Source organism: Protopterus annectens, chromosome 3.part1, assembly GCF_019279795.1.
Source record: "Protopterus annectens isolate FY-2018-M chromosome 3.part1, PAN1.0, whole genome shotgun sequence".
Lineage (NCBI taxonomy): Eukaryota > Metazoa > Chordata > Ceratodontiformes > Protopteridae > Protopterus > Protopterus annectens.
The window spans coordinates 135,299,946-135,311,637 of record NC_056732.1 but is presented as its reverse complement, the minus strand read 5'-3'; positions in this window follow the sequence as shown (position 1 = coordinate 135,311,637).

Here is an 11,692-nt window from a genome sequence, read left to right as displayed (position 1 = left end):
TGGCAGTCAGTTATATGACATGAAATGCTGCCTACATGTCAGAGATTATCATGCTGATATGCCAGGGGGACAGGGTAACAGCCAGCAAATATGGGCTGATTAACTGGACATTCTGGACAATTCTGTACACTTGTGGGTTCTGCATACAGCTTACTACTACTCCCAGGATTCGAACAATGGCTGTGTCTGCTAAAATAAAACAGTGACCATCACAGCTGAGTGTGCTATATAGATATTGCTGTGTATCTCTTCTCTGATTTCTGTTTATAAGTCTCCTGAGGTTTTATAATCTGACCTTGTAATTACAGTACTCTTATACAGGATTTATTTTTATTTATTTTATTTTACATTTGTTGACCGGGCTAGTCTAACTGGATACATGTCCATTTTCAGTAGAGGCCTGGGGAGAAAAGCTCCACTTTTAAACTATATAAAATCAAGACAATACAAAAAAGACACATGCAATATATAAAGTAAATAAGAATTTCTTCATCAACTTAAGTTATGCAGAACTAAAAATATACAGATTTTGAGTACTGGGTTTAATAAGGTAAAATATAGTATTATGACCATGGGAAAGAGATAGATCATTCAATATTAGTATAATGGGTATGAATGTGCATTTGAAATTATATAAAAAGGTTATGAAAGGTGTATAAAAAGGTTATGAAAGGTGTATAACACAGGGAAGTAGGAGAAATTATGGAGGACAGGGAAGTAGGAGAAATTATGGAGGATAAGTACATGAGGAAGTAATTACAGTCATAGTAAAAGAAATATATTGGTTTATGTATGAGGTGGGAAGATAAGAGTTCACTGAGGAAGGAATATGTAGTAAGGAACATGCTCAGTTATAGCATGATGGGAATAAGATACTAGGACGGGGAAGAGTGATGAAATTGCTAAATACTTCAAAGTGGGTTAAGGAGGAGATATAAAGAAAAGGTTATGGTGGGGAGGGGGGTAGTCAGGGTTAGTACAAAGACAAAGCCATTGTGTTTTTAAGTGAATTTTTAGTTGATTTTTAAAGAGAGGTAATGATGAAAGAGATGTAAGTTTAGTGGGAAGTTTGTTCCAAATCTTCCCCACAGAATTAGAGAAAAGAGAATCATCTGCCTTGTTGTGGGATTTCTGGGTGGTAACCAGTAGTTTATTTGCTGAGCGAAGGTTAGAGAGGTTTGTGTAGGGGGAGATGAGGCTACTGAAAATAGGAGTATTACTAGGCTGGTTTAGTATTTTATGAGTAATGGAGAGTTGTTGAAATTTTAGCTGGTTATTTAGTTCAAGCCATCCTAGAAGTTTTAGGTTTAGACAGTGATGTGTTCTAAATGAGGACCCAGTAGCAAACCTGGCAATATTGTTATAAGAAGTAGACAGTTTGTTTAGATTGCTTTTGGAAATATTAGTATAAACTGGGGAGGCATAGAAGAGAGTGGAGATCAGATGGGTCTGGGCAATAGTAGTTCTGGCTTCTGGCATAAGAAAAGGTTTTATCCTATATAAGGATCCAAGTTTTCTGTTTACAGTTTTGATGGTGGCATTAATATGAGTGTCAAAGTTGAGGTTGTGGTCAACCAATACACCTAAGAGTTTTGTAGTTGGGTCAGGAGCTATGATTGTACCATCGATGGAGGTAATAGAGAAGTCTAGTGGGGTGGATTTATTAGTTGGAGTAAATAGTAATAGTTTGTTTTTTTTGGCGTTAAGGAGGAGATGATGTTGTTGGAAGCAGTTTTCTACTTGGTTGAATACTGATTGGGTGATGGCATGGAGTTCAGATAAAGTGGTTGCTTTACAAATCAAAGTGGAGTCATCTGCGTATTGTATACAGGTAGGTAGAGGTAGATTAGTAAAAAGTCATTAATGAATATGGAGAAGAGTAGAGGTCCCAGGATAGAGCCCTGTGGGACACCAAGGATAATAGGGAGATGTTTGGCTAGGTTATTATCCCAAAGGACAGCTTGCTGTCTATTGTGCATATAGGATTTGAACCACTGTAATGCCTGTGTGTCAAGTGAGAATGAGTTGAGTGTATTGAGTAGTAATTGATGGTTGACTATATCAAAAGCTTTAGAGAGATCAATGAACAGAGCAGAGGAGAGCATATTATTGTTACAATGTTTATTAATACAGTCTGTAAAGGATAGGAGAGCAGTGTTGGTACTGTGGAATGGTTTAAAACCATGTTGACAGTCAGCTAGAAGGTTATATTGGAGAATGTGGTCAAGAATTTGTTGGTGGATACATTTTTCCATAATTTTGGCTAGTGGTGATAGTAGGGCTATGGGCCGAAAGTTGGAGAGTTCAGTTGAGTTCCCTCCTTTGTGAAGTGGGATTATGTGAGAGATTTTCCATAGTGAAGGAATGGAGCCTTTAGTTATGGTTCTATTAATTAGAATAGAGATGGGGTAGGCAAGAGCTTTAGCAGCAGTTTAAAGGTATTCAGTTGGTAGGAGATTGGCTAAGGGTGTACAGGGTTTGAGTTTATGAAGCAAAGTATAGATGAGGGCTGTATGAATAGGTTTTAAGTGAAACGTAGGTGGTAAGGTAGTGGGGGAGGACGATAGGGTAGGGCTGAGAGGTGGTATGGAGTTAGCTAGAGATTGGACAGTTTCAGTAAAAAAGCTGTTGAAAGCATCAACAATCTCACTTGGAGAATTTTGGGAGACACCAGATGGGGTGGGTGTTTTGGAGTGTCCTGGATGTGAGAGTTTATTTATGCCTGACCAGAAGCTTTGGGACTGACTATGGTGATTTTGTTGGAGTTTGAAGAAATAGTTTTTTTTATCCTGAAGTATTGATTTTTTGGTGGCATTTCTTAGTTGTCTAAAGTGCTGCTGATCAATTGGGTCTTTGGTGTTTCTCCATTTGGACCAGATTTTATTTCTTTGTAGAATTTGTTGTCTGGTTTCTTTAGTGAGCCATGGGGCTGCATTGCATCTAGTTCTTATGGAGCGTGAGGGGGCATGGAATTCTAAAATTTGTAGGAATTTGGAGTTAAAATGGGATATTGCTTTGTCAGTTGGCAGGTACCTTAAGGGTGACCAGTCACAGGCTTGAAGCTCAGCCTGAAAATTGACTGCATTAAAATGTTTTTGTTGAGGGTGATTTTAAAGGTAAGTTGATTTGGAATATAGGATTTTTGTCTAGATAGGTAGGTTAGTGAGTGGTCACTAATATCATAAGGAAGGACACCTACTTTGTAAGAGAGAGAGTGGCAGTTTATTAAGATCCAGTCTAATATACTTTCTTTGCTGGTGGGTTTATGGATTCTAGTGGGGGTGGTAATAGTTTGAGAGAAGCCGTAGAGGTTTATATGGGTTGTGGGTTCTAGAGTGGTACAGGAGTTCCAGTCTATATTAAAATCACTGAGTACTATGGTTTCTTGAGGGAAGGATGTAGAAAGCCAGCAGAGGATACTTTCTATGATGCTAATGTTATTGCCTGGGGGTAGGTAGGAGCATATTATGTTAACAGATTTAATAAATCCAAAAGTGCAGGAAACAGTCCAACAGTATAAACTAAGACACGAAATCTATTTCCCTGGTGATGGAATCAAAGTATCAGAACTCTATTTTAAACTTTACAACAAAAAAACTTTTATTATAATTTGTTGAGCGCTTTCATCTAACAATAACTAGATTTCCTCAGAACAAATGACTGCCTTTAGGCTTACAATATATATAGGGTATGTAATTAGATAATTATTTGATTGACCAGTTTAATTCACATCATTTAAAGTGCGAGTGCAATAAAAACCTTGGTGACAATGTTAAAAATAATGTTAAAAAGTTTAAAATACATGCTCAGAATTAAAAAAATAATAACATTATATAAATAATTAATTCCATTTCCTCATACTATAATTTATACATTTTCAAATACTTGTATAAACTCTACTAATATAAATATAATTTCTAAAAAGAATTAATAAATGAGTGCATATTAGTATTCTCTATAGTACTCATTCCTGATAAGTACTCATTTCTAATGAAATCTTATACCTAGTGGGGAACCCTTGCACTTCCACTATATGTAAAACTTAATGTCAAGTGTGACAAATATAATGAGGGTGAAAATCAGTTGAAGAAATATCTGGCACCTTATATTTAACATTTACCTTACCCCTAGTTTGGGTTACTGAAATCACTATACTACATAGTGAAATGTAATAATGTGATAATGTATTGACTGCCAGTCTACTCATCATTAACCAAGATAGGTTTTATTGATACATGACCATTTAGTCCTGGTGGCGTAGATGCATTTAGTTTTATTTGCCACCTAGTCTCCAATTCCCCCAGTTTTTTCCTAATGTTTCCTCCTCTGGGGTTTATTGTAGCTATATCTAGTATGGCAAAATAAAACATTTTGCAACTAGTACTGTCTTGCAAATGTCTCCACAGGGCATTTTTTGCGTCCTTCTTTTTTATACAGTAATAATGATCATATATCCTCTCCCTTAAGCTCCTATCTGTTTTTCCAACATAGTAACATTGACAATTGGCACACATAGCTAAGTACACTAAATGGGTAGTTCTACAATTTCCTCTCCTAAAGTGTATTTCTGTCTTCATGACATTCTCTAATGTTTTAGTGCAGTCTTGACTTATGTACTTACATTGATTACATGTGCCACACTTAGTGGTGCCCTCCTTTCTCTTCCGTTGTTGTCTACTTTTATTTTCCTTTCCAATTCCCCTTTAAATTATTTCCATTCCTAGATACAAAATGGGGATGTCTCCTACTATTTCAGTAATATTTTTGTCTATCTTTAAGATGTTCCAATTCTCTTGCAAAATTCTTTTTATGTCCATGGTCCAAGGTGTGTGCTGCAGGATACAAGCTCTGGTGTATTCAATGTCTGTCTCCCTAGTGTCTCCTCGTGACTTTTGTGTGTTAGTCAAGGGTCCTTTACCTAATAGGGGTACAAATTTGTTGCCCCATTCCTTTGATACATACCTAGTCACATCATTCACCAGCCATTTGGGGTATCCTCTTTGTGTAAACATGTCCCCGATAATTTTCAGTTCCCTGACAAAATCTTCATATTCGGAGGTCATCCTTGCAGCCCTAATGCACTGTCCCTTAATTATGCTCCTTTTCTGTTTTGTGGGATGAGAACTATTATATTCTAAATAGCTATTACTAAACGTCTCCTTTCTGTATATTTTACTTTTAATACTTCCATTGTGTATAGTAATGAGAGTGTCCAGATAAGCTATTTCATTTAATTCCACATTGTATGTGAATTTTAATTCTTCACTAATCAAGTTTAAACTTGTCATAAATAGTTCTAGTTCATTCCTACTGCCTTTCCAAATTAAAAAGATGTCATCCAAAAAACGGTAGTAACATGAAACAAACTGATAATTGGTACTATTGAATATGTGTTCCTCTTCCCAATCACTTAAATAAATGTTGGAAAAAATGGGGGCACACGCTGCCCCCATTGCTACTCCTTTTACTTGAATGTAATATTCTCCTTCGAACATTATATAATTATGTTTCAGTACTAGTTCCATAAATTCTACCGTAAGCTGAATTTTGTCTCTTGAGAAAATACCTGCTTTTTCCATAGACCTTTCTAACCTGAACAACCCATCCTCTTGGGGAATACTTGAGAATAAGTCCACCACGTCTACAGTCACTAGGAGAGCACCAGGTGTAAGTACATCTTGCCTCAACCTTCCTAAAAAGTCCCAGGAATCTTTGATAACATGCTTATAGGACTTGTATAAGGGTTTTAGCCACCCATCCACCACTTTTCCTAAATTGTAAGTCTTGGCCTTATTACCAGAGATTATGGGTCGAAAAGGGGGGTCTATTATATTTTTGTGGATTTTAGGAATACCCACCATAGTACTAATGACAGGGGAATCCACCTTTAAATAATCATACAATTCTCCACTTATTCTTTCTTCTATCAAAAGATCTTCTAAATATACATTGATTTTATTATATCCAATGTTCACTTCATTTCTAGAAGAAGTTTCATACTTTCCAGACTTCAATAATATTTCACTAATTTTATTTTTGTATTCCTATTGCCCATATAGTACTATGCCTCCCCCTTTGTCTGGTTTCATGACTCTTACTTTGGTGTTCTCTTGTAGTTCTTTTAGTACTGTAGCCTCCGAGGTGGTCAAATTGTACTTGACTTTACCTTGGTTAATTTTGTTGCTGTATTTATATATTTTGTCTATAACCATTTTCTCATATACTGCTAACACATTGTTAAGTGGGGGTGTGTAGGTACTTTTCTTTTTAAACATTCCCTTATTCTTCATACTATTTTTGTCCTTGTCAAAAAGTATTGCTAAATTTAATTTTCTTAGATATTTTTTGACATCTATAATACAGTCTTCTACCTTAAACTTTTTGACTGGTACATATTTCATTCCTTTGCTTAGCAGGGTAAAATGTTCTTCCCTAACATCTATTCCAGCATAATTGTATATGTAAAACTGATTGTATTCACTAATAATTTCACTAATTTGAACTATCCTGTTTTTATTTGTGTCAGATCCTATCTTGTATGACCCTCCCCTATCATCCTTCTCGATGGTGGGTATGGAAATTGCTTTTTTCCCCCTTGATAGGTTTCTCTGTATGCACTGTTCTTCCCTTGCTTTAACTCTAAAAAAACATTGTCATCCCTAAAATTATCTAAAGTGTCAAGTTTATTTTCATATTTATTATGTTCATCTTTCCTGTAGTCAGATCTACCTCTACCCCTGTTGTCCCTATATTGATAGTCGTGATGAGTGTATGTGCTTCCTTTTCTGTCCATTCCATTTCTTAAAGTAGTTTTATCTTTCTTACTATCTCTTTTGTCCCATCTATATGCTTGTTCCCTGGTATATTGTTCCAGGTCCCTTTGGTACTTTTTACATTTCCTTTGGAACTGCATGTCCATTTGTCTCTGGACCCATTTATATTGAGAATTAATGCAATACTCATATTCTTCATACAACACATCATTGGTAATAGCTTCATTCAATTTGTCCAATTCATCTATTAATGAACATATTTTTTTGTCGTTACACTGTATGATAAATCTCATAAATGTTACCCCAAACCCATCAAACATTTTCATACATTCCTTTTTTGTTTCTAAGTCTAAATCAATACCCATAGGGTATTTGAAAAAACAAAGCCCCATAGGGACTACACTAGTGTCAATACATTTCATTAAATAACTGTTCTCCAGTTGTAAGCTTTTGCACTTTTTCAATTTGCTACCAAACTCGTACATTGACTCTTTTAAATTCTTATCCAAATTCAATACATTGTCTCTTCTCTCTCCATTCTGGGCTTTGTATTGTTCAAGCCCTTTAAAATCAAAATTGAATTCAATAATGTCTTTATAGCAATGTTCTTTATACATCTCGTCTCTTTTACTATTTTTAACATTTGAGTCAATGCCTGTATGGTATACATTACCGGCCATAGTGTAAGTCTTTTTCGGTGGCATTCTTTTTGGTTTTGCGCCGAAAAATGAGTAGTCCGCCTCCGATCCATTTTCCTTCCTGGCATTTAATCCATTGCGATCGCCATCTGGTCTGGATCCATAAGAGGTACACCTACCCCGTTCATTTCCATTCCCCTGTCCGTTTGGAATGGAGTTCACTGTGCCTGTCGCACTCGGCGCTCTCGATAACATCATCAGCCCGTTTGTTTTACTATTAGGTAGCGGTTGGCTTATAAGTTCTATAAGCCTGGTCAGCTCACCCCTCATAATTGTCATTTCCGACTGGATGCCTCTTATTTTGTCCCTCCTGGGCGAAAAAATGGATGGTAATTCGTCCGTTGAGTCCATCTCCACAAACGACCAATAAATCCAAAAGTGCAGGAAACAGTCCAACAGTATAAACTAAGACACGAAATCTATTTCCCTGGTGATGGAATCAAAGTATCAGAACTCTATTTTAAACTTTACAACAAAAAAACTTTTATTATAATTTGTTGAGCGCTTTCATCTAACAATAACTAGATTTCCACAGAACAAATGACTGCCTTTAGGCTTACAATATATATAGGGTATGTAATTAGATAATTATTTGATTGACCAGTTTAATTCACATCATTTAAAGTGCTAGTGCAATAAAAACCTTGGTGACAATGTTAAAAATAATGTTAAAAAGTTTAAAATACATGCTCAGAATTAAAAAATAATAACATTATATAAATAATTCATTCCATTTCCTCATACTATAATTTATACATTTTCAAATACTTGTATAAACTCTACTAATATAAATATAATTTCTAAAAAGAATTAATAAATGAGTGCATATTAGTATTCTCTATAGTACTCATTCCTGATAAGTACTCATTTCTAATGAAATCTTATACCTAGTGGGAAACCCTTGCACTTCCACTATATGTAAAACTTAATGTCAAGTGTGACAAATATAATGAGGGTGAAAATCAGTTGAAGAAATATCTGGCACCTTATATTTAACATTTACCTTACCCCTAGTTTGGGTTACTGAAATCACTATACTACATAGTGAAATGTAATAATGTGATAATGTATTGACTGCCAGTCTACTCATCATTAACCAAGATAGGTTTTATTGATACATGATCATTTAGTCCTGGTGGCGTAGATGCATTTAGTTTTATTTGCCACCTAGTCTCCAATTCCCCCAGTTTTTTCCTAATGTTTCCTCCTCTGGGGTTTATTGTAGCTATATCTAGTATGGCAAAATAAAACATTTTGCAACTAGTACTGTCTTGCAAATGTCTCCACAGGGCATTTTTATGTCCTTCTTTTTATACAGTAATAATGCTCATATATCCTCTCCTTAAGCTCCTATCTGTTTTTCCAACATAGTAACATTGACAATTGGCACACATAGCTAAGTACACTAAATGGGTAGTTCTACAATTTCCTCTCCTAAAGTGTATTTCTGTCTTCATGACATTCTCTAATTTTTTAGTGCAGTCTTGACTTATGTACTTACATTGATTACATGTGCCACACTTAGTGGTGCCCCTCCTTTCTCTTCCGTTGTTGTCTACTTTTATTTTCCTTTCCAATTCCCCCTTTAAATTATTTCCATTCCTAGATACAAAATGGGGGATGTCTCCTACTATTTCAGTAATATTTTTGTCTATCTTTAAGATGTTCCAATTCTCTTGCAAAATTCTTTTTATGTCCATGGTCCAAGGTGTGTGCTGCAGGATACAAGCTCTGGTGTATTCAATGTCTGTCTCCCTAGTGTCTCCTCGTGACTTTTGTGTGTTAGTCAAGGGTCCTTTACCTAATAGGGGTACAAATTTGTTGCCCCATTCCTTTGATACATACCTAGTCACATCATTCACCAGCCATTTGGGGTATCCTCTTTGTGTAAACATGTCCCCGATAATTTTCAGTTCCCTGACAAAATCTTCATATTCGAGGTCATCCTTGCAGCCCTAATGCACTGTCCCTTAATTATGCTCCTTTTCTGTTTTGTGGGATGAGAACTATTATATTCTAAATAGCTATTACTAAACGTCTTCTTTCTGTATATTTTACTTTTAATACTTCCATTGTGTATAGTAATGAGAGTGTCCAGATAAGCTATTTCATTTAATTCCACATTGTATGTGAATTTTAATTCTTCACTAATCAAGTTTAAACTTGTCATAAATAGTTCTAGTTCATTCCTACTGCCTTTCCAAATTAAAAAGATGTCATCCAAAAAACGGTAGTAACATGAAACAAACTGATAATTGGTACTATTGAATATGTGTTCCTCTTCCCAATCACTTAAATAAATGTTGGAAAAAATGGGGGCACACGCTGCCCCCATTGCTACTCCTTTTACTTGAATGTAATATTCTCCTTCGAACATTATATAATTATGTTTCAGTACTAGTTCCATAAATTCTACCGTAAGCTGAATTTTGTCTCTTGAGAAAATACCTGCTTTTTCCATAGACCTTTCTAACCTGAACAACCCATCCTCTTGGGGAATACTTGAGAATAGGTCCACCACGTCTACAGTCACTAGGAGAGCACCAGGTGTAATTACATCTTGCCTCAACCTTCCTAAAAAGTCCCAGGAATCTTTGATAACATGCTTATAGGACTTGTATAAGGGTTTTAGCCACCCATCCACCACTTTTCCTAAATTGTAAGTCTTGGCCTTATTACCAGAGATTATGGGTCGAAAAGGGGGGTCTATTATATTTTTGTGGATTTTGGGAATACCCACCATAGTACTAATGACAGGGGAATCCACCTTTAAATAATCATACAATTCTCCACTTATTCTTTCTTCTATCAAAAGATCTTCTAAATATACATTGATTTTATTATATCCAATGTTCACTTCATTTCTAGAAGAAGTTTCATACTTTCCAGACTTCAATAATATTTCACTAATTTTATTTTTGTATTCCTATTGCCCATATAGTACTATGCCTCCCCCTTTGTCTGGTTTCATGACTCTTACTTTGGTGTTCTCTTGTAGTTCTTTTAGTACTGTAGCCTCCGAGGTGGTCAAATTGTACTTGACTTTACCTTGGTTAATTTTGTTGCTGTATTTATATATTTCGTCTATAACCATTTTCTCATATACTGCTAACACATTGTTAAGTGGGGGTGTGTAGGTACTTTTCTTTTTAAACATTCCCTTATTCTTCGTACTATTTTTGTCCTTGTCAAAAAGTATTGCTAAATTTAATTTTCTTAGATATTTTTTGACATCTATAATACAGTCTTCTACCTTAAACTTTTTGACTGGTACATATTTCATTCCTTTGCTTAGCAGGGTAAAATGTTCTTCCCTAACATCTATTCCAGCATAATTGTATATGTAAAACTGATTGTATTCACTAATAATTTCACTAATTTGAACTATCCTGTTTTTATTTGTGTCAGATCCTATCTTGTATGACCCTCCCCTATCATCCTTCTCGATGGTGGGTATGGAAATTGCTTTTTTCCCCCTTGATAGGTTTCTCTGTATGCACTGTTCTTCCCTTGCTTTAACTCTAAAAAAACATTGTCATCCCTAAAATTATCTAAAGTGTCAAGTTTATTTTCATATTTATTATGTTCATCTTTCCTGTAGTCAGATCTACCTCTACCCCTGTTGTCCCTATATTGATAGTCGTGATGAGTGTATGTGCTTCCTTTTCTGTCCATTCCATTTCTTAAAGTAGTTTTATCTTTCTTACTATCTCTTTTGTCCCATCTATATGCTTGTTCCCTGGTATATTGTTCCAGGTCCCTTTGGTACTTTTTACATTTCCTTTGGAACTGCATGTCCATTTGTCTCTGGACCCATTTATATTGAGAATTAATGCAATACTCATATTCTTCATACAACACATCATTGGTAATAGCTTCATTCAATTTGTCCAATTCATCTATTAATGAACATTTTTTTTGTCGTTACACTGTATGATAAATCTCATAAATGTTACCCCAAACCCATCAAACATTTTCATACATTCCTTTTTTGTTTCTAAGTCTAAATCAATACCCATAGGGTATTTGAAAAAACAAAGCCCCATAGGGACTACACTAGTGTCAATACATTTCATTAAATAACTGTTCTCCAGTTGTAAGCTTTTGCACTTTTTCAATTTGCTACCAAACTCGTACATTGACTCTTTTAAATTCTTATCCAAATTCAATACATTGTCTCTTCTCTCTCCATTCTGGGCTTTGTATTGTTCAAGCCCTTTA